Source organism: Mus caroli, chromosome 14 (genome assembly GCF_900094665.2).
Source record: "Mus caroli chromosome 14, CAROLI_EIJ_v1.1, whole genome shotgun sequence".
Classification (NCBI taxonomy): Eukaryota; Metazoa; Chordata; class Mammalia; order Rodentia; family Muridae; genus Mus; species Mus caroli.
The window spans coordinates 109,616,673-109,627,512 of NC_034583.1; the positions used below are offsets into that span (position 1 = coordinate 109,616,673).

Sequence of the window (10,840 nt, forward strand, 5' to 3'; positions counted from 1 at the left end):
AAAAAAAAAAAAAAAAAAAAAAAAAAAGAAGCAGCAGCAGCAGACAAGCTTTTTCCTGATACAGTGTTCAAAGAATGCATTTTTGCATGTGGCTGGTGACCTGAATGCTTTTAGTGTTTGTTCTCTCCTAAGTTGATGCTATGCATTTTCCCCTTAACCTTTTAAATACTGAAAGTCTAACATGTTACTACAGAATTCTGGCAGCATTTTCTAGTTCTTCTTTACTGATAATGCTCCTCTCTGGTCCTTATTAACTAATACTACTGACAGTCTTCCAGGATTATTCTACCTGTAGCTACATTTGAAGTCACCATTGAAGGTTTAGGTAGAAACAATCACACTTATCCGTCATTTGGGGTTTATACACTTCAGAGCTCAGAGCAAGTTATTTGTATTCAGGGAGTACTTAAAAATTCCTTCCAAGTGGTGGGTTTTTAACCCTGTACAGAGGTCAGAGGAAATGCCCTCTCCTCAGTGCCTGCTCCAGCCAGACTAGTAATTTCTGTATTCCCGAATTAAATTCCAAATCACAAAGCAGTGGCTATGATTATGATCTTTTCCCAAAGTTGGTGACACTGGTAGCCTTAGCTTCTCTAGTGTTATTTTTTAGAAATGTGTTTCCTTGTGTGGTACACACATGTGGGTATGTGAATACGTTTGTCTCTAAGTTGTTTACAGATAATGATGTACGTGCTCCAGCTGTCCCACCTTCACACCCAGTTCATGCCCACATGTCTGTGCAGGAGCCAGCATGCTAAGATCCCCAGTGTCATGGGCCACATCATGTCATAGTTTCTGTTGGCTTCATGTAGCTCACGTTTCTCAGTTATAATGATGGGCCAGTTTATTTACTGGACCAGTCCGTTGGCATCTCACCCCGGACAACAGCCTGAGATTGGGAATCTATTCACCCAGAGTTACCAGTGGCAGCTCTTGATGTAAGAAGAGCAGTGATGAGCTGAGTTGAGTTGAGCAACGTTTTCCTGTGGGGTAAATGTTGTGTCATGAGAGCCTCTCTGGACCCACTTCCTTTTTTTTTTTTTAATTTTTGAGACAGGTTCTCTATGTTGGCCTGGCTGTCCTGGAACTCACCATTCATACCAGGCTGACCTCAAATCCATGGAGATTCTCCTGCCTCTGCCATGGGGCACTGAGATTAAATTGTCCGTGTCCAGCTTGGGCCCCTACTTCTATGTCCTGTTTTCTGTACCTCACCCTAACTAATTTCATCATTTGCCTTCCGGGTCCAGGAGAGCTGTAGGTTATTCACACTGCACAGCAGTGTATAAGGCGTACTCAAACCTGGCGCGGGGGCACTTAACTCCTTTCAAGATAAAGCACGGTTTTTATGTTAGTGCATTTTCTACTCTTTGGGGGACCAGTTCCTTAACTACTCAGTTGCTATAGGAAGTATTCAGTAATTCCATCTTCTGCTCATTGTGTGCCAGCTGTCTGCTTTACATATGACATACAAGACCTTTGGGGGGTTAGTTATAGTGCCATAGTGCAGTTGGCATAACTGAAATGCTACGGCTTGATAACTCACCCAGTTACTGATAAAGAGAATTTTTAAGATCTCTGAGTCCATGTAGCCTCTTCTACACAGGTGTATCTTTTAGCTAATAATACATTTCTTCAACCAGCTAACTCTAAAGTATTATCACTTTAATATGCCACTCAGTATTAAACTTATTCAGCTCCTGTACTTTCCTATGCTGTATCTTCCAAGTCTGTTAGGACTAAACATTATTGCCGTAGGTACCATAGTAGAGTTCATAGCTTTTAGATGTTTGTGGTTTAGGGAAATACTTGCTTATTTTATAGGCCTGAGTTTCCTTTTCTGTGAAAGGGAAAATAGCATCCCCTCCCAGTGTCACGAGGGTGACATGCTGCCATGTGTACATGGGTGCCCATGTGGTCGTTGATGCGCAGAACAGGGCGAAAGTCCTTTCTGTCACTCTTCAGGTTTGTCCCTCTGACCTCCATTGGTTTTATCCGTGACATATCATTGCAGCCTTAGAGGAAATAGTTCATATTTGTAATTGTGGTTTAAAATTCCTTGCCTGTTACAAAGAGTGCTATGTAAGAGCAATGTAAATTAGCCTTAGGAAAATATTTTGTTGGTTTAGTGGAGTAGCTTCCCTTATGGGGAGATCTTATGGGGGGAAAGGCAGGGAAATGAACGTGTAACACAGCTCCATAAATGGAGCTTCTCACTGTATTGATATGGTCTAGAATATCTCATTTTTTAAAAATATTAAAATGGACCCTTATCTCTTTTTGAGTTAGGTGTGTGTACACACATGCATCCTTGTGTGTGCAGTCATGCAGAGGCCAAAGGCTGGCATGTCTCCTTCATTTGCTCTGAACCTCATTTTGTTTTAAAACATTTTCATTATTATGTTTGTGTGTGGAGGCCATGGCACATGAACGGTGATACACATGTGAAGGTCAGAGGGCAACTTGACTGTCCCCCCTGCTTTGGGTTCCGGTAGGCAGACTTATGTGGCAGGCACCTCTGCCCACTGAGCCATTGCCTTAGTCACTAGTCTATTGTGAAGAGACACCATGACAGAGGCAACTATAAAAGAAAGCATTTACTGTGGACTTGCTCACTGCTTCAGACACGTATCCATTATCATCATAATGGAGAGAATGGTGACAGGCAGGGCACTGGAGAAATAGATGACAGCTACAACCGCAAACATCACAGGCAGAGAGAGACAGCCAGGACCTGGCATGGGCTTTGAAAACCTCAAAGCCCAGTGACACACTTCCTCCAACAAGGCCACACCTCCTAATCCTTCTGATCCTTTCAAACAGTGCCACTCCCTGGTGACTAAGCATTCCAATCCATGAGCCTGTTGGGTCGTTCTGTTCAAACCACCACAGCTCCCCCTTTTTTTTTTTAAAGATGTATGAATGTATGCCTACAAATATAGATGTGTACCACACATGTATACCATGGAGGTGAGAAGAGGGTAAGAGGCCTCCAGGGAACTGTAGTCACAGTACGATGCCGTGTTGGTGCTGGGACTGAAACCCAGTTGTTCTATAAGTGCTCTTAACCTCTGACCCCTTTCAAGCCTGCTACCTTAGTTTCTAAGACAGAGTGTCTCACTGAGCCTGGATCTTGACAATTTGGTGGACAGCAAGCTCGGGGTCCTCCCATTTCTGCCTTCTCAGGTACTGGTTAGTAGCTGTGTGCTGCTGAGGATTTTATTAGGCTTGAGGGTTCTGAGCTCAGGTCCTGATGCATAGATGGCAAGTATTTCTCCATTCCTGTTCCCCCTGCCTCCCTCTCCCTCTCTCCCTCTCCCTCTCTCTCCCTCCCTCCACTCTTCCTCTCTCCCTTTCTTTCATGCACACACACACACACAATATACATACACTTGCACGACACACACACAAACAGAAGACTTCAAAGTCAAGTGACGAATCTAAAAATGGCTTTTGTGTAAATCATATGCCACTTTTCCTCCTCCTCCCCTTCTTCTTCCTCCCCCTCCTCTTCCTCTTCTTCCTCTTCCTCCTCCTCCCCCCTCCTCTTCCTCTCTTCCTCTTCCTCCTCCCCCCTCCTCTTCCTCTCTTCCTCTCTTCCTCTTCTTCCTCTTCCCCTCCCCCCTCCTCTTCCTCTCTTCCTCTTCTTCCTCCTCTTCCTCCTCCTCCCCCTCCTCTTCCTCTCTTCCTCTCTTCCTCTTCCTCCTCCTCCCTTCCTCTTCCTCTCTTCCTCTTCTTCCTCCTCTTCCTCCTCCTCCACCTCTTCCTCCTCTTCCTCCTCCTCTTCTTTTTCCTCTTTTTGCTTGACTTTAGATCACACAGAAAACAAACGATGAGCACTTATATTTTAACAAATGAAAAATTCGCACTGATTGCATTATTTCACCTTCTTACCTGTTTCAGGATTAGTGGCGGTCCTGACTTGAACTTGAACTTGGAACCTACTACTGTTCTAGGTCTGTATCTTAGGGTAAGGCGCGTAGACTCTGAGCATGACCTTTGAGTGCACATGCTCAGGTCCCCCACTGGCCGTGCAGATGCACCTCCCCACCAGCATCCCCGCTTGCTTTTAGTTAAAAACCTCTCTCTCTGGCTTCTCCTGCCTTGGAACCTGTTGTCTTTTTGTACAATTAGTTTTTACCCATTTCTTCACCCCGGCTTGAAAGATTTCTCCAGCATAGAAAAGCCCTTTTTTTTTCCTCTTACCAAACTGAATGAATTCCTTTAACTAACCTCACATCTGGCTCCCCCTCAGCCACACAACAGCCTGGAGGCTGGCACCCTGTTCCTCTCGTCCTGTTGTAGTGTAGTTGCACATGTTTTGCTGGGATGGTTTGCAAGCATTCTCACTGACTCAATGCCTAGGTGGCGGCCTGAGACCAACAGCCCACAGGAAACAACAACAATACAGCAACAGAGTAATCTTCGGAGAGGAAAGCACTTGGACTCAGTTTCCCCAGGCATTTTAGTGTTTCGAGTTGATTTTGGAGATGGAGGAGATGCTTTCTGCAAGAGTGCTTCCAGTCAGGCCAACAAGGAAGAGGTCAGAGGTCAGGCGAACACAGTAAAGTCAGAGAAAATGTCCTCTGGCTGGAGGAAATGGCATGGGGAGTGCACAGGGTAGATTCTGGGTGTTAAAGAGACCAGGACAGCTAAACTAGAGACTTACACAGACCTGGGGGAGGTAACAGATTTTAAAACTTAAAGACAGAAGGTTAGTTAGATCAATTATAGAAATAGCAACAGAGATGAGATGGTAGATGGTGTAATGGTGATGGGAGACTCAGCAGTCTTGAGCAGTGCGACTTAGTGTCTGTATGATATCTAAAGACTGAGCTAGCATGCTGACTAGAGAAAGACAGGGGTAAGGTTGTCCAGAATTCAGTCATCAAGGAGTGGGAGAGGGAAAGGTCAAAGGTGCTCTTCACTTTTGAAGATGGGTGAGTGAGATTAGAGCAGAGTAACAGAAAGTGCTGTTTCAGCCCAGATGACAATCGTTCAAATAGCTGCATCTGATAATTAAAATATTTGAAAAGGCCTTGAAGGTCTGGTTCCATATGAATGTCTGAACTCAGCGTCATCTGCAGAACTCAGACTGAGACTAGCTGACACCCACTGTGTAGAGCACAAGTGAGTAGATGTGGCTGGGAATAGGATTTGGAATCAAATGCTTATAGTCAAGGACAGAGCTGGGAGTCACAGGGCAAACAATGAAGGCCGCACACAGTGTGCTAAGCTACAGGCCACTAAGACTGGGGACAGGCTTCAAGTCTTAGAAACCAACACTGAATCCAAAGCACTGAATCCAAGGCTCCCCAGGTAAAGAGCCTAATGGTTGTGAGTCACTTTTTAAAATGAATGACTCTGTGTCGTGAAAAGTTGGTGACTAAATCCTGTCAGTCAAACATTGAAGAGTTAAACGTAGGAAAAGATTAATGGGAAATGTTGATCTGCTTAAACAGAAAACCCAAGATCAAGAACTGTAAGGAATGTGGTTAAGGATCTGGTGGCGCAGGCCGGTAGGATTTGCTGAAGGAGGCAGAGGCAGGAGGATCTGGAGTTCGAGGCCAGCCTGGGATACACATTTTTCCAGGGCTATACAGAGAAACCCTGTCTCACCCCCCCCCCAAAAAAAACAAAAACAACAAAAAAAAAAAACAACAGGAGTGGTGGTGCACGCCTTTAATCCCAGCACTCAGGAGGCAGAGGCAGGCGGATTTCTGAGTTCGAGGCCAGCCTGGTCTACAGAGTGAGTTCCAGGACAGCCAGGGCTACACAGAGAAACCCTGTCTGGGGGGGGGGGACATTAGCATTAAACACCTCAGCAATATGAAAGAACTCAGCTGCTACCTACAGAAATGAGGAGAGAGCATTGAGTTCCATATCAATCACTGGAGGAACTCGGGAATTACAAATGTAACACACTTTAACTCAGGAGTTACAAATGTAACACACTTTAACTCGGGAGTTACAAATGTAACACACTTTAAAACACTTCTCCGACAGCTTGCTCTTTGAAAGCTCAGTTCTCATTGATCTTTTTTGTCTGGAGTTCCCCACACACCGGTAGACCATCATCACAGTCATCACAGTGCCCGGCCCAAGCTGTCCATCGCCCCCTTCATTCTCTTGAGTCATTAGTTTTTGTGTGCTGGAAATACTTAAGGTGTATCTTCTTGGCAGGTCTTTATGTGCCTGACACTTGCTGTATTCCCTTTGCAGGACTCAAAGCATTGCGTAACAAACGTTAGTTTAAGATGGTTTTGCTCTCTGAGTTCCAGAGGTGTTTGTTGGTTGGTTGCTTTTCTCTTTCTTCTTGAGGGGGAAACTTGGGTTTTGGTTTTTTTTTTTGTTTTTTTTTTTTGAATTGTAAAATTATAACATAATATCACTATTATGATACAATAGTTTTCTTGGCTCTCCTAGGATTGGATTCTTTAAACTTAATTAACAAGGAAGATCAGAGGAACTGGTAAAAATATTTGAAAATAACCCAACCAGCAGGAGAGCTGGCAGTGTGGCAGACTTACTTGCTAACATTTGTTAGTGGTGATAACACTTGGATGATTTAATGGCCATGGGAGCCTCTAGGAGGTTACGTAAGGCACATTAAAGCGAAGGATAGTTCATATTTATGCATATTTCTAAGCAAGGACTGTTGGACAAACAAAATGCACATTATACTTGATCTTTGAGATGATGATGGTGATGGTGGTGATGCTGCTGCTGCACAGCTTTTCTGTAGTCAGCACAGATCTTGTACCCTAGCGAGGAAAGTGTAGGTCCACTCTAGGGTTTACAGTGGTGTTGTGACTCCTCTGTAACTATGGTTCTCTAGCCTTACCTACTTTTTTCTTGTGTGTTTATTGTTTTCCAGGCTAATGGTGTAAAGTTATAAATAATTTTTAATCGGTTAGGAAAACTAATAGAGTTTGACTGTAAGAACACCAGACTTTACAACAAGACTTAAAACTTACAGATAGGGAGGAAGTACAGGCTGATGCTTGCTGTACAGGCCACACTCGGTCCCAGCATCCACTGGAAAAGCCCGGTGCACACGCTTATCCACCTTCCTCTTCCTCCCAAATGCTGAGATTAAAGGTGTGTGCCACCATGCCCTACCTTTTAATGGAATTTTTTGTAGTCCACAGGAACATATAATATTGTATGTACATAAAATGCAAACATATATGTAAAATTTAAAGAAATCGGAAATATTTGAGAACAGTCGCTATAATCTTATAATGGTACATGGTGAATCCTAAATTGCTTAACTTTGTTCTTTTAAAAGATGGACATCTCTTTGGAAATGGAAGGCCCAATAAGCCAACAGTGTCACTTTTATTCCAGTGGTGTGGCCGCTCTTGTAGGAAGCAAACAGCCTGAATGTTTAAAGTTAATTTTATCAATCACCTATATGCTCCTCCCTAACCCTTGCCAGGTGTACCCCCGTTCTTACACACTCAACTTTGTGTCCTTTGTTTTTTAAAACAAAACAAAACAAAAACCCAATCTTTTGAAAGCACTCTGCGCTGCCCGAATGTTCTGGGATGTGTGCTTTTCCACTGGAGCATGGTTAACTTAGAGGGATCTGTCATGGAACTCCTGGTGACTGTTAGCTGCCAGGAGGAGAAGCGTGTCTGGTGCGCATGTCTCAGATAAGAGGTATTCAGCCTGTGGTGATGGGGGAACTTTGTCCACACCTACATGTCATGGCTGGGACATGGGAGGGTCTGCTGTGCTGGTTCAGGAAACCCGTGAAGACAGGTAAAAAGGCCGCAGTTGCTGATAATATCAAATCACTTAGTAAAACCACCCAGGGGGAGCATTGTAAGCCTCTGCTTGACACACTGACTTTAACGAGTTCCTTCCTATACTCACTGTCACCTCCGAAGTTAATAATTCAGAGTGGAAATTCTGTATCTTATTAATTATTCATTACACATTAATATTTTCTTCTTTACCTGAAGTCTTTATGGTTCAATAAGTGAAATATTAGTGTTTTCCCCCGTAATTGGTCATATATTTTATTATAGATCTAGATATGCTCATCTTCCAGTTTTCAGTGAATGCCTCAAATATCCTATACAATTCTCAAATATGACATTTTTGATTGTGCATAGTGATCAGACCTTCTCATCTATGTGTCAGTGAGTGTTGCTGACAGTGAGTGTTGCTGCGGTTGAAGGTGAACTTCAGCTCTTATTGGCAATTTAATTTCCACATCTGTAACATGGGTATGATAAATAACTAAAGAAGTAGTGAACACAAAATGGTTCTTTACATAACAACCCCAAAGTACCAATAAAAAAGTTTCAAGGAAAATCACAGAAAGCAGGCTGAGACCCAGGCCTCTGTTTCTGGGGAACCATCTAGGTTCCCATGGAGCTGCCACGGTGCCGGGCCTGTTCCTCTGCCTCAGCCCTCACAAGCTGTGCCCTGAGACTTAGGTTGTAGGCCTTCCGCGCTCTGAGTTCTGGGTCTTTGCCTGCCCCTTGCAAGCTTGACTCTGCTGACAAGGACTTTTTAGCTGGGAAGAAATTGTAGTGGTCTTTACTATATGTGTTTTAATTTTAAAAATTATATATAAAAACCATCAGCATAGAATATTAGTGTTTACTAAGTAACATTTTTCTTCTTGAGAAGTTGGAGATGATAGTAGATCTTTTCATGAATGCCAAAAGCTTTAACACTCTGTGGCTGGTTATATATAGTAAAGTGTTGACAGATTTTTCTTAATAAACCAATTCCAGAAAAAGTTTTATCTGACTTTGTATAAAAACCATCACTGTCAACATCAAATAATATGGCTTAAGCCCCCCGATTTGCATAGCATTGCCCTGGGCATTATGCAGAATAAATACAGTGTACTATCTTTAGCTAATGTGCCAAAATGTGCTGTCAGTGAATATATATCTGACAGCTCTAACTTACACCGAAATACAGCCTTTAAAACACTTGACTTTTAAGTTGGGAAATATCTTCCACCAGAAACATTGCTTTTCTCAGGCCACCTTTCTTGGTGAATGTTTTGCTCATCTAACTCATTAAAGGTAAAAAAAAAATTGTCTATAGGAGCAATAATTATATATTTACATTGGGAAATGCCTTAGTCCGTTGGAGCTGCTATAACAAAATACCCCAGCCTGGGTGACTTCTGAGCAATGGAAATATATTGCCCACAGTCTGGAGGCTAGAAAAAAAAAAATCTAAAATCAAGGTGCCAGAATATTCAGTGTCTGGTGAGGACCTGCTCGTAGATGGCTCCTCTTCACACAAATGCATGAAACTGGAAGAGAAAAATGGAATGTCTCTCAGGCCTTTTCTAATGTTGCTAACATAGCATCTCCTGGGGGCAGCCGCTCACCTGGTAAAGCCCTCATATCTTCATTCTCATTGTGGAGACGACGTTAGGCTCAACATTCCGAGCACAGTGCGTGGTCACTATAGTTTCATCTCCTTAACCAAGAAAAAATGTCCTTCTCCTCCTGGTGACCCCTGTTCTCTCTCACCATTCACTTTTCCGGCTTTGGGAACCAACAGTCTAAGCCAGCTTAAGCCATCAGTAAGCCTGGTTAGTAAACTTAAGGGCTGGATGTCCGTTGTTAAGACCTGTAGTTACATATATGCATATCTGAAGGCTAGCTAGAGTCACAAGCATACATACATGAGAACCCTTAACTGACAAAGGGTGTATGTGCATGAAAGCCAGCTAGAAAATGACCCAGACTTCCAGTTTGTAGTTTTGTTTTGTTTTAAGGAGCCAGGGCTGAGAGAATTCTCAGTGACTTCCATTCAGCCTTTGCATGGTAACGTTGATATGGAAGGCATGGCCCTGGTAGTCTGGCACTGACTACCAGAGTTGGAGGTCTGTTTGTGGCCTTATTCCAGAAGTGTTTGTGAGGAGCCCCTGCAGTGCTGAGCTGCTGCTAGAAGGGCTGTGCTAGGGGAGCCTCCAGCTGGATTCCTGGGCTGAGCAATCCCATCCTCTAGCAGCATCACCCCAACAGCAGCCAGCGTGCTGGTGTCTCCGTCCCAGACAGATCAGTACCTCAGTAGCAACAGGCAGACTGTCTGTTTCCGAGGCTACCCAAGCACACGCACCATCTGGTGAAAGGAATGACTTAGGAAGGAGGTTTCTTCCACTGCTCTCAGCAGCACATCCTTTTTCACAGTCTGTGGCTTCCAACAGACCCTTTGAATAAGTGCTGTTGCGTGGCTCTGTCCCTTTCCCCACAGGCGACCACATCTCATTCCCTGGATCCTTGAGGCTTATGTCTATGCGCTGCACATTCCTCTCCATCTCAGAAGCATCCCACTGTCCAATGTCTGGGATGCAACTCACAATCTTCTGGGCTCCTCCAAGGGCTTGGGTCACTTCTCCAGCCATGCCCTTTGTAGCACACACATTGTCTTCTAGGCTCCAGCTGCTTGTACTCCACTGCTGCTGCTGTTCTTGGTAGTCATCTCATTGTACTGGCTTCTCCAAAATGCTGCTGTCTTCCACTGTAACTTGGCTTTAACAATAGCCTCTCATAGGCTCTCTTCATGATGCCACGCCTCAACTCCTTTGCATGATCCCTTCTGTCCTGGGCCATCAATTGCAACTGAGGCTGCACCTTCACCAATGGCCTTCCATGGCCTCTCACAGTGCCGAGCCTCAGCTGCTCTGCATGACCCTTTCATGCCTTCAAAACCAGTACCACCTGGGTGACTCTTACACAGTACCAAGTCCTACTGTAGCATGAGGTACAACCTTGGTTATCTCTGGAACACAGCCTCTGTGCTCTCAAAAAACACTTTTCAGAAGATGTCACCTCAATGATGCTGGTCTCCTCTT

General features: G+C 44.0%; 1 protein-coding gene across 1 annotated transcript in view; it reads left to right on the forward strand.

Annotated features, from left to right (window-relative positions):
• Rap2a (RAP2A, member of RAS oncogene family) overlaps positions 1-10,840 on the forward strand; it is a 27,503-nt gene that overhangs the window by 1,301 nt on the left and 15,362 nt on the right. The gene's annotated exons all lie outside the window — the stretch shown is intronic.